This window comes from Triplophysa dalaica, chromosome 15, assembly GCF_015846415.1.
Source record: "Triplophysa dalaica isolate WHDGS20190420 chromosome 15, ASM1584641v1, whole genome shotgun sequence".
NCBI lineage: Eukaryota > Metazoa > Chordata > Actinopteri > Cypriniformes > Nemacheilidae > Triplophysa > Triplophysa dalaica.
Genome location: NC_079556.1, coordinates 5,129,067 through 5,149,217, shown reverse-complemented (window position 1 = coordinate 5,149,217; position 20,151 = coordinate 5,129,067). Strand labels below are relative to the sequence as shown.

General features: G+C 38.1%; 1 protein-coding gene across 2 annotated transcripts in view; it reads left to right on the top strand.

Annotated features, from left to right (window-relative positions):
• Positions 1-3,721: 3,721 nt before the first annotated feature.
• chrm3a (cholinergic receptor, muscarinic 3a) overlaps positions 3,722-20,151 on the top strand; it is a 72,683-nt gene continuing 56,253 nt past the window's right edge. For both annotated transcript variants that reach the window (XM_056768775.1, XM_056768774.1), the window contains exon 1: positions 3,722-3,885. The gene's annotated coding sequence lies outside the window, so the exon portion shown is untranslated. The remainder of the gene's footprint in view (positions 3,886-20,151) is intronic.

The following is a 20,151-nucleotide window of genomic DNA, read 5'->3' as shown; positions in this document are numbered from 1 at the left end:
ACAACATTTGACCCCCAAGACTTTCATTGCATGACAAAAAATCACTGTCACATTTCTCAAAATATGTTTTTTTGTGTTTCACAGAAAGAAAGTTGTACATGGTGACATGAGGGTAAATAAATGATGACAGTTTTTTTAGGTGGACTATTCCTTCAAAGACCCCCTGTGGTGAAAATCAATTTTTAATGTTGTTCTATGGTTATGTGATGTTTTTAATGTGCTTTAAGCAAACCGTCTACTAATTTAGAGTATTTTATATTTTCTCCATAAAACTGAAGTTTCCCTAAGACGGTTAAAAAAATTCTGTTTGAAACTGTCTCGGTTTGTGATGTCATAAACCTCTAACCAATCACATCAATACATTTGACCCCGTGGGTCAGCAGTTACAGCCCAAAATATGCAAGGATGGCACATAGATATGGCTCTGAAACGATCAGCTGTCAATTTCATTCATGTCATGTAGGGATAATCCCCGTGACCCGAGGTAGTTCGGATAAGCGGTAGAAAATGGATGGATGGATGTTCTGCATATACTTAATGAAGCAGGGGTATAGAGTTACATTCAAGCGATTTTAAGGCAGGATTTTTTTTATTTTGATGGTCAATGATTAGTTTTAATGAGTAAATGGGGACTTTAAGATATTTATCAGTTAAAGATCAAGTATCACATGCAGTTTCTTCTAATCTTATGTTAATCTTGAGTGACTACAGTAGTATTGCATACGTTGTGTCTTCGAAGAGTATTTAGTTTGATCATATATACAAAAGAGAGATACAGCTGTAAAATTATTTCCGGAAAACAAGAGCTGGTAGAGGTGGGACTAGTGGGGAGAGTGGGATGGATCTACAGCACGAGCAAGAAACACCTCATCACATTAATCCTTTCGTGTTTTGAACATTAAGCACGTACACACCGATTGCCAACAAAATACTGAAATATGGCTTATCGTGTGCAGTTCATGTCCTGCATCTTTTAGCACTGGGATCGCGCCATCTATCAGTTTCAAACGATCTCCAAATCCAGCGTAAGATCCACCATTTATATAACATCCATCAATGAAATGCCGCGAACAAACAGACACACCTAAACTTCACTGTCGCAATTGTAACAATCCGAAGCGCACCCCATCTTGAGGCAGCGCAGATAATCTTGATGGTAAGAGGGCTCGCTCATTGGTTATCGTGGGCGGGCTCTTTCTTTCACATTGCCGTGCTTTTTTTAACACAACACACACGGAACTGCTGAAACGTGACAGAAAAAAGAAAAATTAGCAGAATATGGGCATATGGCTACAGTAAATAGAAGCATGCAAGACAAGCAGTATCCAGATGAGAATCAATACAGAGCATACAAACATAGCAAGGCTACAAGGTGCTTGTTAGATGGTGAGCACTTCAAACAAACTCACGAAGACCGTCTAGGCTGATCTGGGAAATCCACGAAGCAAGGAGGATGACAGCATGGGCCCAATATGCTGCAAGTAAGGGTCCCATCCCTTATAAAAAGCATCTATTTTGGAGTGAAGCATGCACGTGATATATTCAGATTCAGTCCATGCCAAGAATTTTTTCTTGGAGCAAAATTTTTGATCTAGAAGGGTAGGATGTTCTTTCTAGCAGCAAAAGACAGTATATTGAAAAGTCTCCTGTGTTTACTGTCAGTGATCTGACCCTCCGGGAGACCAAGTATCAGGCACATAGGGTCCATCCTTATCGGGACACCAAAGATAGCAGTCAGTTCATTCACAATACTAGAACAATACCTTTCCACACATGACCAGAGGCAGTGAATATAATTACCAGTCTCAGAATTGCATTTCCAGCAAAGCGGGGAAATAGTGTCCATTCTGTTCTTGACAACAGGTGTTATATGCGTGCAATGTATTCTGAACTATTGGACCTTTACACCTTTTTAAGTGTGACTGAAATGTCCACATTTTTAGGGGGGGTGAATGTTTATCCAAAACATTATTAACAATTATTCTTATCTCACCATAGTGCTGATTTTAGATAAAATTTTGTACAATGCACAAGCACTTTTTCTTCAGGGAGAGAGAATGAGAGAGAGAGAGAGAGAGAGAGAGGCAATATGGTTAAGCTATACTTGTAATACGTGAATATTACAGCCTCTCAAGTGTACGTGCCAATGGCGGGAAGTGGATGGCAGGAAGTCTTCCTGTTTGTGCTGCAGTTACCATCAAGCCATCCACCCACCTCAGGGCATACTCCTGCTGTTCTGAATGAGACAAAATGATCTACTGCCTATAATTAAACTAAAACAATTTTTATGATGCGTCTGTGTATCTTGTGTTTTATTAGCGTTGATACCGTGGGCACAGGTGGTGACCTGGGCTATTTGTGCTGCAGTCTCTGACTGTGGGGAAGTTTACTGCGGTTCGGTTGTCTCTGAGACACGTTTGTTGACATGGACTTGCAATGACACTGTAAGTCATTTATAACAACACTGTTTGCCAACTTAATACCTTGTAGTTGAAAAATGATTCATTTTCCTGGAAAGAGGAAGAAGAGTGACATAATTAGTCCCAAAGAAACAAAGCTAGATACACAGTTATCATGTAGTAAGTCTGACTTTTGAGAATCCAGCTCTCCTTCTTTTTTCTTTAAATTCTCAATATGGATCCACCTATATCTTTCTTTCTTTTTCACGTTGTTTCTCTGTTCACACTCTTTCTCTCTCTTTTCTTTGGGTTTCTTCCTGATGTGAATAACATTAGGATTGGAGACAGTGGTGTTGGCTTGAACCTTTATCGACGCAGTAGTACTTCTACTTGGCTTTTTCCAGAGCTGCTACTTCTGAAAGGTAAAAAAGGTATATTTAATTTATGTCTCGTGTAGATCTGTTCAGTCTAAATAGCTAAACGAAAGACACAAATGGAAGATGCATTAGCCAACTGTTAAATGGAACCTGGCAACATCTTAGCACACAGGGAATATTGGTAAAAACACAGTGATAAAATAGCCTAACAATAAACGGAACACAAATCCAGACACAGACCTGTCACAGCTATTTGGGAGTTGATTGTTAAATATTTAAGCAAACCGATCACTGTAAATTATTACCTTTTCCACAATCGCTGATTTTCGTCCACATCTGCACAGTCGTGTTAACATACTTATAATGTATTGACATATACAATAGCAATTACAACACTGAAGCCTTTGGTTGAATAGATAATGAGAGGCCTAATTAAATATTTATTTATTTGAAGAAGTATCACACCGCATCATTAAATTAGTCCTTTGAGTATTTTGTTATATTTATTTATGTGAATTAATTATTTATTTGTCATGTAACTAGCGGATTGAGTTTTTATCGAAATAAACATTCGTTGTGCGATACAAACAAGTGGAAGGGTTTTTGTGATTGTTATAAATAACGCAAGATTACTGTTGCATATTTGCGTGATTTGGTGTATTTTTTTATTTTATCTCATTTAAGAATATCAGTAGTGACGATGTCCAAAATATTCTAGATCATTTATTTTAATATATTTCACCACATACCCTGGCATTCCGACTCAACAGGTCTGCGCAGTTTGTGAATGTGTCTTGCGCTTTCTGAATTGATTTATATATGACCGCTCTGCCACCTGCCGGTACGTCACGAACACACTGGCCAATCAGGCTCATGCACCGTGAGAAGCTTTCCTCTTGTGAGCTCCGGGAGATTCCAGTGGCCTGGCAATTAATGACCGGAGAGATACGAAGAATCAGCACGTAACATTCAGACAGCAGCGAGCGACCGAGCACAATCCGGCTCTGCACCCGGTGCGTTTCTGGAGAGGAACTGTGCGTTTTAAGCGGATCTACCCAAATACTACAGGACGGACTGGAGCAAGTTATTTCCACTCTGCGTCTTTACCTGTAAGTGAACTCTGTGTTATGAGTGAAGCTGTATTTACAACCACATCCTCATTGCCATTGTCGTTGGCAAACTGCATGCTTTGTAAGCTGTTATTTTTGCGTTTTAGGTTTGTTTGGGTATACTTAAATTTGTATCTCCATCACATCCCCAAAGCATTGTTTGGGTTTCTGCATTTAAACCTTAATGTTGTCAAGTCTTGTCTTACTAAACAAAACCTCTCTGAAGTTGAATGTTATGGTTGATGCACGACGGTCCTCGCAAGTGTTTGTATGTGCACTTTGATGGCCATGTTGTGGCTTTATTCTCTGTCGTGTTATCCTGGGTGCGCGCAACCCAGTGTGTTGGATTGATGCGTTACAATAATCGCGCTCATTCTCGGAATCGGATGTTTTGTTTGTTTCGGGAAGGCTTAAGATCTTTGAACGGGTGACCCAAAAGAATCGTGCCCTCGTGCTTTACAACAACCCTTAAGTTCGTGCGCGCCTTTGCGCACAGGGTGGTGCGTTTGGAAGATGTAACCGATGGAAACGGAGGGCGGGGGTGCAGTAAAGAAAATGCACCGACTTTAATGAGATGTCTGTCAATGCAGTCTCGCCTAAGAAATGCTGTCCCTTCATTTATTTTATCTTCATCATTTTCACACTTACAAAGTAGGAGTAGTGTGCCAATATGCACGTGAACTTTATTTGTTGAATTCAATGTGCGTTTTCATTGATTTAACCAACAATAGTTGATAGGAAAACTACAGCTCTAGGCGAGACCGGGCTGGTTGTGACATTTTACTCTGGCAGAAATGCCACCAAGTGACAATCATGAAAAACAGCCAGGCCTTAGAACACAGTTGAGCTATTCGGTCCAAACTTATCACATTTTAATTGAGCTCAAAAGCCTAAAGGTACTGAGATATGCAACAGGTGTCTATCATTATTTATTAGGTAGTCACATTTTAATTGTTTCACAAAGGCCTGTCATATAATAATGGAAAGGCCAAAAACAAAAGTACCACCTGAATGGAATGTTTTCTATATTTTGAATCGGGCACGAAACATACATGCGTCCAGACAGGCATGCTTTGTTCAAATAATGATGAGACCACACGATTTTTAATGTATGTTTAATGTATTAGTTCTTATCTTTGCTGTTCTGTCTTTAACAGTTTGGAAACGCCTGCAAAGCACACAGTGTTCATTCCTGTCTTTGGAAAAAGGGCTTTGGATTGTGTGCATGTATTTCTGCTTGATAGAATTGGCCAGAGGATCAGATTAAAGGAACGAGGGAAGAGCTATGCCGTGGAGTGTACTATGACCTTATATGAAAGGATTTAAGATGCCTTCTAAGCAGTGAGACTACCTCTGAAAATTTAGGCAGACCTGTTATTCTTTTAGAGCTCATTTTATCTCGTATTTCTTTTTCTTTCTTTTAAGTTTTCATCTCTCTCTTTCTTCAGTCCCATGCCTACTTACAGACACACAATTCCCTGTCTGTCACTTGCTCTCTCACATAGATATGCTGGAGCCTGTTTTCACAGCTTTGTGAGTCACCGCGGTACATCTAACTTGCACTTTGAAAATAAACGTAATAACATCACTATCTATCTATCTATCTATCTATCTATCTATCTATCTATCTATCTATCTATCTATCTATCTATCTATCTATCTATCTATCTATCTATCTATCTATCTATCTATCTGTCTGTCTGTCTGTCTGTCTGTCTGTCTGTCTATCTATCTATCTATCTATCTATCTATCTATCTATCTATCTATCTATCTATCTATCTATCTATCTATCTATCTATCTGTCTATCTACACCTCTGTCGTTCCTCCTGTCAGTCACACCTCATTAAGTTATCGTTGAGCAATCATAATTTTAAAATAATCTAGCTATGCCTCACTAACCTGCTAAAGCTATTACGATATACTCTTCTGAAGGACACTGCGGTCTGTCAGGCATGTTGAAATGTTTTTTTTTTGTACAAAGGGAACACAAAAATGGTCTGTAGCGCTAAACGACTTTTAATTCTTTAACCAGATCAATCAAAATATTGATGATTAGCTTAATATGTTATTTGAATGTTTTAAGTCCATTATCCTTGCATAAAGAGTCCTGCCAGTAAGAAGATAATTATTAATGGATTAAGCGAATCAAGACGTGACAAGGCCATGAATCAAAAATGAACGCATTTCATTGTCATGCCATGTTGGTAGCGACTGCTCGTCCCTTCTTGGCTCGTGTAGGCTTTTCAGACCCCCAATGTCAAATGACTGCATGTGGTGCCTCGAGCAAAAACAATGGCAGCACGGACACGTCCTCTCCTTGAAATGTGATTATGCCTGTCAGGCTACAAAGGCATCTGGAAACATGATATATATGTAGGAATAATGCAGTTTATGAAACTTCATTTAGTGTAGTGTTTGGATTTTGAATAAAAAATGAACATGTTCCACTTACCTGTTTGGTGATTATTAATGGTTGCATTAAATTCTGTCTCACAGCGGTCTATAGTAATGTAGGTGTTAATCGTGGATCACTTGATGCAAGTGTTGACTATTCACTATCTGGATTAAAGAGTTCAGACTGACCTTTGTGTCTAAATGAGAGAGAAGAAGATTTCAACTGAATATTTGTATGCTGTCCTTCAATGCTGTTTGGTTAACTTGTGACGCTTCCTGTTTAGAGCCCATAACTTCTGCATAATAAATGCACTCATTGGGGCTTATATTTCTGTTCTCATTGTCTACTTGGAACATAGTGTTGTTAGGCCTAATTATTGCCTTCATGGACATATGGAAATGATCACATAAATCAGAAACTTAACTTGTTCTTCTCAAAGACGGCATGAAATTAAACATGATAAATCTAATTGTTTACACAATGTTGCTGTTATACAGAGTTACAACTACAGAACACACACCGCACTGTAAGGAGGACGAGAGCTCGCACACAGACTCACACCAAGCACATAGAGAAAGGCTGTGCGGGAAACAAGTCATGATAAACTCGATCAGCCGTCTTCTCATTCAATAACATCTGTGACTGTTAAAGTTTACGTGGAAAGGCAAGTACAAGGAGGAACGCATATTGAAAACACCGCCACCTTTTAATTCGTCCCTTTTCATGTGAGAGAGAGATGCTGCACGCAACATGAAAGAGAGAAGCGCTAAACACTCGCAACTCTACAATGCATTGAGCTGTTTTAATATTATATTTTAAGATGTAAATTGGAATCATGAACAAATCTTTTCATGGTGGCAGTGCTGATAGTGTGGCAGGGTGCGACGAAAAAATCAATACATGGGAAACAGACAACACATTGTTATTATTAGAAGTAGTTATTAGAAATTTTTGGGGTGGTTCGTTTCGAAACTATGGCGGAATTAGAATATGGTGGACACCCGTAGTCTAAATAATGAATGGGAACACTGCAATAATTTATCCATGCACACCATTTTTTACACTTTAATCACTTTAATCCAAAACGTTAACCTCCTTCGCTACTTGAAACAAGCTCTCTTCACTTCTGTTCATGAAGAATGGCACAAGGACAGGGATTCAATGACTAACTGCTTGCAAACTGCCTTACAAATCTGCCAGCATTTGGTTGACAAAGCCCAACTTTCAACGATCCAATCAGTATTAGCATATACGTCACGATACGGAAATAAAGACAATTGCTACTTTTGGTTCATGCCGACTTTAAACTTACCTTTATGATTCCCTAGATTACCTGAAAAATTTCAAACTTTGAAATGGACTTAGGCAACTGCATTGCGTAATTGATGAAAAATCTTGTTTCTTTGATGTTTAATTTAATAAAGTCAGCTGAGATCACGTTGTTTTCTATTGCTCTAGACAGCATTTGGAAAAAATGATGCAATAAATAAAATCGAATGTAGCTAATAAGACTGTCCGTAATTAATATGCCTTTTGAGAATTTAGAAAAAGCGTACTTAACCTGTGTCACAAAATTTAACCGAATTTACCTTTGTCGAAAATTGAGTTTGCACCTTAAGGAAGTTGTCTTCGCAGTTTTCTGGCTGCGGTTCTCTAGACGTAATTTAATGATTTTGGATTTCCACGTTGAAGAGTTGATCCCAGATATTAGGATGGAAAAGTATGTGAGTTGTGGCATATTAAATCGGCGGCTCATCGTTGATCTGAGGCAGTAATGCAGACAGAATTCCCATTAGCGCTCTGAATTGCTAGTTCATAATCCCTTTTATTAAGTGTGTCTCTGAAAAATGTAATCCACCCTTGATCCAGGTGTAAGAGCATTGTGACAATACCAATTGCTCTGTCACCTCAAGTTGATAACTTGTCTATGAATAAGGAATCTGAATTTACTAACACTATGACCCGGTTTCACAGACAAGGTTTAAGGGTAGTCCCAGACTAAAAGTAATTTTGAGCTGTCTTAACTGAAAATATCTTGCCCTGACATATTTTAAAATTGTCTCAAGATACACAGCGGTAATGTTGTTTCTAAGGCATTTTAATAAAAGCCACTTAAATAGCCTAAATTAATGTAAGGCATATTCCGGACTTAGACTATGCCTTGTCTATGAAACCGGCCCTATATATATATATATATATATATATATATGAAGTCTAACATCATTTATGGTAAATAAACCGCAGCGGTAAATTGGCTACAGAAGTACACTGTGGTGTTTTGAAATCTCTTGAGGCTTTCAAACATAAGTGGTCAAACGGACAGAGACAATCAAGTTGACACCGAAGACACAATCAACACCCCCAGCGGGGGATTGTTGTTGAGAGAAGTGTTTTTATCTGTAATATACTGTAGCTTTAAGGAACAATTTTTTGACTTGTTTTCAGACATGCTAGATTTTTGTGTTGGAATATGTTATTTTTAGGGAACGAAATCCAGCTGTTCTCTTTCCTCTCATTAGCTTGTAGATGAGAAAGAGATTTGTGGTCAATGCCAAGGCCAGGTGTCGGACTGCCACAGAGATTCTCTGACCCGTTTGTTGTTCTCATTGGCCACAGAGAGAGTTGGTAGGCCTGTTAACTCAGCGGAGCTGGCGAGTCTGTTAAAATTCACCGGCTGACAGACGCTTGCTCACAGACTCCTTTTGTTTTTCGAAACAATTAAAGGAAGCATGCAACTGGGAAAGAGTGGAAGAATTGCTTCATTTCTTAAAAAAACTTTCTCCGTTGACTTATATGGATCCATAGACACCCTGTTGATGGTTAGAATCAATACCTGTTCTCTTGAATGTACACTTTCAGTCTTAACTTGGTTACTAAGAGAAACTTTTGTTGCTTTAGTTTTGAGAGGACGTGAGTTTGAATCTCGCTTGACTGACAGCGTGTTTAAATATACTAATTAAAATAGCTGCATATAAAATCTGCCTGTCAGTTTAACACTAACAATGGGGCATTTATTTTATTTGTGATTTGAGTGTTGGGGAGAGCGTTCAGAGACATGTACCAGCTGTTCACTCTTTGGCTTTTCCCCGTGACAACTATGACTGTCCACTAAAGGGAGGGTTTAGAATTTATTTTGAGAACTTTAAAGTTTCTAATCGTCTATTAAGGGGAGGATTTACTGCAAAAAAACACTCAAATGGTTCAATGGAGTTGCTCATATTCGTAACATGAATGGTCATAAATGGAATAGCTCACCTTCAAAATGAAATTCTGTCATGATTTAATCACCCTCTTGTCATTTCAGAAGACAGAAGAAGATAGTTGGAAAAATGTAATCCGTTGGTCCCCTTTGACTTACTCAATGGGGACCAGATGTTTTTCAAAATGTCCTCTCTTGCATCTTGCAGAAGAAATAAAATCACACAGGTTTAAAATGAGTGAATAGGGTTGTGATAAACGAAATAATCAATTAAATAAATTTCAAGCTAATAAATAATTCGCTCCCGAATGTCTCAGACTGTGCTAACATTTTCCAAGACAGCAAACTCTGTTAAATTTCAGATATTTCTTTTAAATTTAAAAAATACCAGATTATCTGTGTTGTGCTATACACATTTATTTTCTACCTTAACAATCTTACTTTGTCAACATTTGTCTCTTTCGAATTACCCAGAAATGTTTACAGAAACACCTTTAGACATTGGCTGTGTCTCATTTCGTCCTCCACAGGTCTCTTTTGAAGGCTGCTATGTCATCGAGGCGGTCTGATTTCATAAAATCAGTAAGGACTCTACAAATGCGACCTTTTTGACAGGAATTCGGAGGATGCATGAGCTGTATCCTTCGTTGCTATAGATAACCCACAATTCTTTGCGTCGGCCAACGTCTGTTATTTGAATAAACCTCAACCGCTGCACATTCAATAACATATGTGGTGTTTATATGTTAACAGTTTACAATTTGTGTCACGTTTTTTTAATCTTAGCAGGCTTATCTTGTAAATAGGTTTACAAGTGTTTAGTGATTTTCAACGTTTTGAAACAGAAAGGCAAACATTTTATATTTGTTAACTATATTTGTTTTGGCATTGTTTAGGTAAGAAGTAACCAACTTTTTACCTCTTAAACATGTAGAAGTCATTTTAATTAATTTGACTGGTGTTCGAGTGCAACTTGTTGTCATAGAAACGTGGTACTTCGTGTTTACTTTTCTGCCTGTATGTCCTATGGAGGAGGAAGTTAAGAATCCTCCGTATACCACATCCTAGAGGATGATACCTAGGGAGGACAAAAGGATGCAGCCTTACAAAATGAGACACAGCTGGTGAAAAAAAAATGTCTTGCTGTAGGTTGAGATATCAAATATAAGCCTCTTGGAAAGCCTCCAAAATCACAGGCAAAGTAAAACGAGGCAATATTCATGCATTTATTGTCAAGATATCTATTTTAGACGCTTCTAGAGACCATCCCTTTAAAGAATGCTGCAGTTAGGTGTGCTCTCTAAATCACTCTCTAAAGAACCCTTCACCGCCAAGCTAAGATGTACTTCAGACATATGTTATGTCTAATATAAGTAACTTGCGTCTTGCTTAGCTGAATGCTGTGCCTCCGCATGACAGAGGAAGACCAGCACGTGCTGAACACACTCTTATATTTTATTTACTCTCCAGACTGTAGCGTTATAGCCCTAAAGGCTCACAGAAGTGTGTCGTGCTTTATAAGAAAGCCAGCGCTTAAAAGTTACCCCCACCTTCCTCTGCGGCGGGCTTTGAGGTGCGAGAACACTCTAGAACACATTAAAGTACTTGCAGAGATGACCTCCACAGGGGACCCTTTGGAAAATGCCCAGTGAATACAGGAATGAGCATTGACAAGGTGTCTTTTTCATTGAACTGTACGGGTTTCATGGAGCTTTACACTCTCTCAATAGATGTCACCTAAGAGCAAACATCACTACTACATCACCCGTTCCTTTTGGAAGTCTTCTTCTGTGGAAGTTGTTCTTCTGTCTGTGTTCAGAATGTGAGATGAAGCTGTTTTTATTCCTTTGGAGGCGACGTAATAAGATAATTTCAGCTGTGTCTAGCAGTAAAAGGACATTTTATATTTACACCTTTTTTTGTGCTTAGTAGGGCAATAGCAAGTCAACCAAAAAAAAAGTGTTGCTCCGTCAGCGGCTTAATGTTCATTATTTTCCTACCAGATCGTGACCGTTAGGTTTAAACAGTTTTTTCGTTCTGACCGATTCAGACAGCTCAGTCACAGAGCTCGAAGCATTATTTAAGCTGTACAAATCGATTATTTCTCGATCGTATTTAATCCCTTTAAAAATCCCCCACCAGTTCAGTGTTCTGCATCAAACATACTAGTGTTAATCCATTTGTTTTGTAGGATTTTAAGATTTTGGCTGTTTGTAAAAAAAAATAAGAAACCTAAAAACACAAGAATAATGCTGATGCAAGTTTATTTGTTGTAGTATTTGAATAGATTTATGGTATTGTTAAAGAGAAAGTTCAACCCAAAATTAGAAGGCTTCCATCATTTACTCAGACTCTATTTGTTACAAATCTGTATACATTTCTTTGTTCTCATGAACACAGAGAACGATATTTGGAAAAAGGCTTGTAACCAATCATTGACAAGTAGGAAAAATTACTATTTACATTAAGGCACTTCTGTGGTAGTCAATGGTGGCTAAGAACTGTTTGATACAGATTTAGAACAACTTGAGGGTGAGTAAAATTTTCATTTTTGGGTGAACTGTTCCTTTAATATAGTCAAGCTCAGACAGATATATAAGAATTAACATTATAATGGAGTAGAGGAGCTTCCTCTGCCTCAGGTATTGGTTTTCGGACAATGTATAATTTATTTATTTTTGCTTAGAATGTGTGTCTTATCTCTGTTTCACTTTATCTGTTCTCTCTTTCTCACACACAGTGCATCTCTCTCGCTCGCTCGCTCTCTCTGTGTCCTCTCATCTTTCAGTGGTAGGTCTGTGGATGCTGATAAGTAGAATTTTGAAACCAGAGGTCACCTGGGAATCATCAGTGATTGGGACACACTAGCCTTCTGGTCTTTTCTGATCGGCAGAAGAATGTCTCAGGCTGTGTACAGAATAGCTTAGCATACTATTCCCAGTTCTGCAGTATATAGTATGTTTGTTTTGCATGCACAGTATGCACATTTTTTGTAAACCGGGAAAACCATATTGCATGTAATTCTATGTAGAACACTGTGATTTGAAATGTTTATGAGTGCATAATGCATTGTTTAGCACTTATAAAAAATAGGATGCGACGTATACAGAAAATTGCATAAATGTGCATAGCTGCACAGTATACGTGCTATATAGAGGCATCAACAGTGTAGTACATTATTCTGAAATATTCTGTCGGCTAACTGCTTTTATGTTTAAAACTGACTTTCTATTGTTCTTTTGTCATTTTCATCCCTTTTCTTCAATTATAATTATGCTTTTGGGGATCAAACGTAGCAGCCATAACAGTAATATTTGATTCTCTTCATTAACTATTAATTATACATAATTATTTATTTATATTTAGAACTAGCTGCTGTATGACTGGTAGCTTTTTTGGTTTGGCACAATTAATCCCAGCGCAGTCCTGGTTGTGGTCCGGAGTGCAAATAACCTTGTCGCTTTTCCCTCGTAGCTTAGCCGTGGCGAAGGAAAAATGCCCCGCGAGGGATAATGACCTTGGGTCCTGCACGGCTGATTATTATCTTATGAGAAGCCACGATTTTAGAAAATATAATTAATGCATTATAAATCATGTTTAGTGACATTGAGAAGCATGAGTCAGCCTTCAATTTGGAAAGGTTCCAAAGCCCTGGCTTTCCCGGAAACATTGCGAACGCTCGCTATTAAATAACGAAGGGATGTCTGCACCCTTCAGAAATCAGATTTCATTTACATGATGCATATTAACACGGGAATATTCTCTGGGAAGGCGAAGTTCAGGGCTCGGGGATTCACGATTCATCTGAAGATGAAAGGGTCTGGTCGCCGAACTGCAGATTTGTCTTCGCACCGGATTATTCTGTATATAAAATATGGAGAATAGAGAACTCTCTTGAAATCCAAGATGAGAATGAATCTTTGTCCAGGAGAATGGCTTGTTATGGCCTGTTTTTCCTGTTGGGTTAATACGTTGCTGGTTCTACAAGCACAAATGTCATGGTTTAACTTTGATTGAACCAAGACTTGCTGAAGTATCGTTTCCTACGCTGCTATTGTTACATGCCAATATAAATAGGCAAAATACGTTTACAGCTCTGTTTCATTGTATAGAATCAAGCAGTTTATAATGTTTTACATTTTTGAAGATAAAAAGTGAATGATTGTTTGATTGTAATGATATTATTGATTGTGTTTAGTTCAGGTCAAAGAAAGCATGTTGACTTAGTGGAGCTGGGCTGCTTAATTCGTGACTCCCCTATTTGATGTCATGCTTGGTCTTAGTCTAAGAGAAACTTTAAGTGTGCTGTAATGTGCGCTGGTCCATCATTCACCGGCCCCTCAGCCCCCCCCCCCCCCCCCCCCGCTTCAGGAACAGAACAAACACGGATGATTGAAGTGTTCAGACATCATAACCCCAAATCAACACTGATGATGTTGGCACAGTGGCGGTTTTTCACACCAATAATTTCCTAGGCCAATGTAAACACCCCTCAGCTCCCTGTAGGTGTGTGCCATATGCCTTCTGTCCGTCTAACTTAACCCGCCGAACCACGACTAGAGGTTGTGTAGTTTGTCATATCATAAGTCTTTGTGCAACTACCATACAAGGCTCCCCGGTATCAGCTTCACACTTATAACTCATGAAAATATTTATAAACAGTGTGATTGTTATAAACCCATTCTGTAATTGGAATCGGCATGTATGCTACGTCCCACTGCCCTACTGTGAACCCTCTGTGATTGCTTTATTATGGCAGACATCTAGGATTTCAACAAATTATCGATCAATTATTAAAAGGCACATGATATTATTTTGGTTTCGGCTCAGCACACACCATGGATTTAATTGTTAAATAAATAAAAATTATTTGCTAAGCAGTTAACCTCAGATCCTGCGGTTGAAATGCATTGCTCAGCTTCAGAACACTGCAAACTAAGCTTAAAACTTGCTTTGGTGGCCAAACACATACACCCCAAACCTGCCTCAGCTAATGTGCTGTGTTAACTTCATCTGATTAGATCGACTCCCATGCGACCCCACGCACCCCTCTATAGGGACCGCGGCCCGACTCAGCTGTCCGAAAGAAGAATGGCCGGTCGGTTTTAGCTGTTGACGCTGGACACCGTGACCAGTGAGAATGTCACTTGTTCTCATGTGAAGCAAGAAGCTTAGGTCAGTCTTTCCACATCTCTCCCTTTCGTTTCATCTTCCTGCTTTCTTTTTCCAGCCTCTTATAATTTTCCCAGCTTTGAGTTTGATGTTATGTCTGGCATAAAACTGCATAAATTCATTTTCCCCATCACAAACTCGCTGAGTGCTTAGGCAGAAGTTAATGAGCCATTCATTCAGCGCTGTCTCCAGCAGACCTCAACCATCTCAAGCAAATTACACTTTCGTTCTGCTCCGGGAGGACGTGGGGAAACGCACAACGCATAGAGTTGGTCAAGACCTCTGCGGAGGATTTAAGGAAACATGGTTGGCCCCCCGAAAAATAAATGCAAAAAGGTTTTTGTGTTAATGCGACTGTGATGCAACTTACAGGCAATTATGAAGCTACCGTGGCTTTGAAGGCTTGTTTTACGAGAGTAACTGTAATGTTATTGGCTGTCAGTTTTAACTGTAAACAAACGTTAGCTGAACAATAACACCGGCTCCTTATAGCAGAGCATTCCAACTGGCGGGCCGCGAGTCAGAGATGGGATGCAGGACTGTTTTGACAGCTTCATGCTACTGTAAATGCCAATAAAATGAAACCCTACTGTATAATAGTGTGTAGTAAGGATAGCAAAATAAAAAGGAAAAACTTGTATCTTTTCACAACTATCTCATTCACAACTCCTTCCTGTTGGAACATTCTTCCTAACTCTGTCCGTTCAACCACATCTCTCACAACATTTAAAAAACTACTTAAAACCCAACTCTTCTGTGAATACTTGACAAACAAATGAAAAAAAAAAACCTTTCTCTCAACAGGTAGTGGTCTAGCTTTTGTTGAAACCAGTAACTTTGTATTGGCACCTAATGTATTATGGCTCGTGTATGGACTATCGCTTATTGCTCCTAAACTCTTTGTAAGTCGCTTTGGATAAAAGCGTCTGCTAAATGTCTAAATGTAAATGTAAATGTTCACAATGACGTTTGTGAATCCTCAAATTCACGTGGTTACAGGCAGTCCAATTATTCTCATACATAAAAATATGCAAGTTAATAAATCCCACAACCACTAAGACCACACACACCAGTGCACACGCACTACGTATATATGGAAATGGCCCCTCAGATATTTGGATGAAGGAAGAAGGGTGGAAATAAGGAATCTGATTTAAAAGGTGTCAATCAAAGTCAAGCTTCACCAGATGACCGCGGAAAGTCTTCCAGTTTCTGTTATAGTACATTTGGGTTTTATTATTTCCCAACACACTCTTGTTATCTTTTTCTCTTCTCTCTTTTCGTTCGTCCTCTTTGTTTTAATTTATCTCTCTTTCCCACTGTGATCAGATGCTGTTTAATTAGGTGGCGGTACTGCTGTTTAAACTCAGTCCACGGTCAACACATGCCTTTACTTTCCTTAGAGACCACACAGAGCTACATGTCCGCCAGTGAATCTGCGGGGAACACAATAGACTTAAAGGAGCTTCACCATATAAAGACATTTTCTGAAGTGTTTTCTCATCTTTCTCAGGAGTCGCTTTTTAGCTTTATATTATTCCAAAAGTATGTTTTTTCAGTTCGCTGTGAACATGTCAGTGCAGGTTTTGCCTGCTTTGCTATTTAAGCATATAGGACTTTATACTTGACAAATATATTTGTCAGTGGACCCATGACCGTTAATGTCATAAAACCTGCAAGCTGGTGTGTGAGACCAGGTGCGTTGAAACCTTCTGATGTTTTATGTTTTTATGTCACCAATTGGCATTTACGTTGGCAGTAAACGGTCTTCAAATTCATATTTTACCTACTCTAGCTTCTTCGCATATTGAAATTTGCACACGTCACCGTGTAGTTGCTTCATAGTTATACACATTTCTGTGTGCGGTGTACCAGGGTTATACGGGACAACATTTTATCATTGACACAGGAAAGATGTCATGGGAAAATACAAAATGTGGTCGCTCATATGATTGATTGTTTGTTTAATCAAAAGCTTCAACAAATAGAGCAGAACCATAACCATAGTCATAAAGGCCATTTTAATTTACTTTTGGTTGTATATATTTAGTACCCTTGACATTTTATTGACAGGAAGTCATTTTGTTAACGTCATATTCTCTTATAAACATCTAAATGGTCGGATTAAAGCTGTTCTCATCAGATCTTTGATAGTTTGGGGATTTCATCCTGCTGTGATGTCCACAAAAGGGTTATCTGTGAGAAAGTGGAACACTATCAGGTTCTGAGACTGAACTTTGTGAAATCTGTTGGTGTCTTTGCTTCATAGGTGTATATTGGTATGTTTATATTTATTTATATACTGAAGAAAAAAAAAGGTATTTTGCAGTGGATGTATGAAGTCAGTCCCCCAGTGTCAAGTTCGGGGTCGAATGCCCTGACAAGTGTGCAGTGTATTACATTAGCTAAAGATGTCACGCACGCACGCACACACACACACACACAGTGTGAGTAACTCATTACCAGCGCTTGAGTTGTAGCTGTCATAGTTGAGGTCATTAGTAAGATACACAAGTGAACATTACATTTTATAAAAGGATTAATATAGAAGTCTGCTTCCTTTAACAAACAGAAATATGTATATATAAATATTTGATGTCATAGCAAAACAGAAATGATTGACTGTGATGTAGCCCCACAGATTTCTGAAGTTCAGTCAATGTGGGTCAGTGATTGAGAGAATACGTCTGTTTTCTGAGATAAGCCAATCTTAAAGCAAGGCTCATGGTTCAATACGACTTGTGTTCTATCGAGAAAACCTGTGACATGCTGTCAGTTACAACAGGAAGAAACTGACTTTAGTCTTCAGTCCTTTAGTTTGTAAAAACAACCAAATATAATTTACAATATAGTAGTTTGTAAAAACAAACAAAATATAAAGCAAACGGTTAGGGTCACTAATCGATTATTTATTAGTAAGTGAATTATAGAAAAAAAAATGTTATATTTTATCATCTTTAAAGTAGACACCTTTGCCTAAAATTTAGGAAAATATATTTTGGCATTGTACTAAGCAGTTTTTTTAGGTATGTATTACACTGGGGGCATTTTTAAACAGTATTTAACAAGTTCTGATCATAAGGTCAATAGTCAATAGACCCCAAAACTTGAATTATAATATAAGTGGAGTGAATATTTTTTTTAAAATAATGCTATTATTTTGTATTTAATCGAACTTTAAACAAAGAGCAGCAAACATTAACAAAAACAACAACATATATCAATATTTGGTCTGATGTCATCACTAACCGCTGTTGGATTCATTAAACGAATGCTTGATTCAGCAGAAGCAGATTTGCAGAAACTTCTTATTCATGACTCTCCAAGAAACTTCTGAGAAACGTATTGCTTAGATGTGCAAGTTAGATGCGAGTCGTTGATGACACCTTGCTGGGATGTTGTGGGTGTTTTATATTATGGGATGTCCCTGCTCCCTACTTCTCGCATACAAATTCTCAGTATTTCAATCCAGCAAATGCATTGCAGCATGCTGAGTGTAATATTACTGGCCGCGAACGGGTTTCAATTGAAAGGCTTTTTATCAGAGTGTTGGCCCTGTGCTGAGAGTAGCATGTGGGACCCCATTTAGAGTAAGCTAACAGAGGGTCTTCAACATTTTTATGGAATATTTATTCAGGCATGTCAACACTCTCTTTCTGACAACTGTTTTCAAGGAAAAAAATAAATTCCACAAACCTTGAATCTTGTCACATTGCTTCTGTTGAAGTTATCATGCCATACACACACTTTGATTCTCTTGCTTGGGTAGACGTGTTAGTTTGACTGCACAAATATTTTTGGAGTTTTCAGCTAGTTTTTTGACACTGTACATATTTCGATTTTTTCAAACAATAATGAATGCATATACTTTAAAGTTTAAAATCAGTTTATCAATATGTGCGATGTACAGGCACAGAAAAACTAAAAGATCTTTTGAAAATTATTTTTAGTTTTTATGAATTTACTATTTATAGGTATGTGTTTAGGTCAAATGAACATTTTTGTTTCATTCTGTGAACTACTACTAATATTTCTCTCAAATTTCTAATAAAAATAGGGTTTCTATTTGCATTTAATTTGCCGAAAATGAAAACTGGTGAAACAGGTGAAAATTACAGGAACGATGCTGTACTTTTTCACACCTGAAATATTGCAAAGAAAACCAGTTCATATTTACTTTTAACACAACAATACTATATATGTATTTAGGAAAAGTCCCCAAAAAATGTTTTGGGGTGATAACCTTGAATTTGATCACAGTTTTTATGAGATTTGTCATGCTGTCAGTTTTTCACATTGCTGTTGCATGACATTCTCACTTCAGAGGTGGGATTTTGTTCAAATTCAACGGACACTGGACTGGAATCGTCCACAAACAAGTGAAAATTTGTAATGGTGTCTTAATTTTTAATCTGTGACGTACTCTATATACTGTATATATTTATAGTACTCTGTGAAACAAATCACTTAGAACTTGTTTGGATGTTTTCTTGACTTCTATATATTTATTTATTTATTGAATTATCCAATCAAGCTGACAGCCAGAAGTGTGTGCACCTCATTACCTTTTTGTTTTCTCTCTTCTCTCATATGGAGAAATCTCTGGCTGATGTATCTGCTCTGAACCAGACAGTGACAGTTTTATCATAAATCTCATTGCTGTGGTCCCTGGAGGATCAGAACAAACACGGCCATACAGCAGAATTCGTTTCGAACTTTGCTTACAATTAACAGATGTTAGAAAGAAACTCTAGGATGCGGTATGGTTATTGAGAAAACTGTCTAACTGCAATGAGTTTAGCTTCTGGGTTAAACATCTGAAGGATGAACTGAAAGTGAATTTCAAACATCAACAGTTTAGGACTGGAAGTACAGGAAGAATAAAAACTCCTTCTGTCATATTGCGTTCTACAGTATTTATATATACAGAGTTTTATAAAGTTTAGTTCACTCAAAACTTTTTCCGTATGAGTGGGAGGTTTTCTAAATTATGGACTGTTTGTGTCCATCACTGGAGCATGCTCGTAAACAATAGCTGTTTTCTGACAGAAGTGCATGCCCGAGTCCAGTCGCTGTGTTTAGTTCCATGCCTGAAGCCTTCTCGACTCATTTGTTTTTCCACATTTGTGTATTATGTACATCCGAGAACATAATTTCCTGATGCAGATCATCCTGCAGAACTAATTTCTTTAATTTCTCATTTTACAGAATTAATTTCTCTGTCATCAACACCCTCTGAATGACGGTAGTTTTGTTTTTTGCTGTATTGCTGGCTCACGTGTAAAGAAGCTGGCTCACGTGTTTTATAGCCCAGAACTGTTTTGTGTTTCAGCATTTCTCAGATTCCACCATGATTGTTGTGTCATTTAATCGTAAAGAATGTCATACAAGGAACATGCAGCTTCACAAGTTATGCGGATCTCGTTGCGTTTGGCAATGGCTATGGGTTGTGAAGAGCTCTGGAAAATGGGCTTTAAAGGCACCGTTCACCCCAAAAT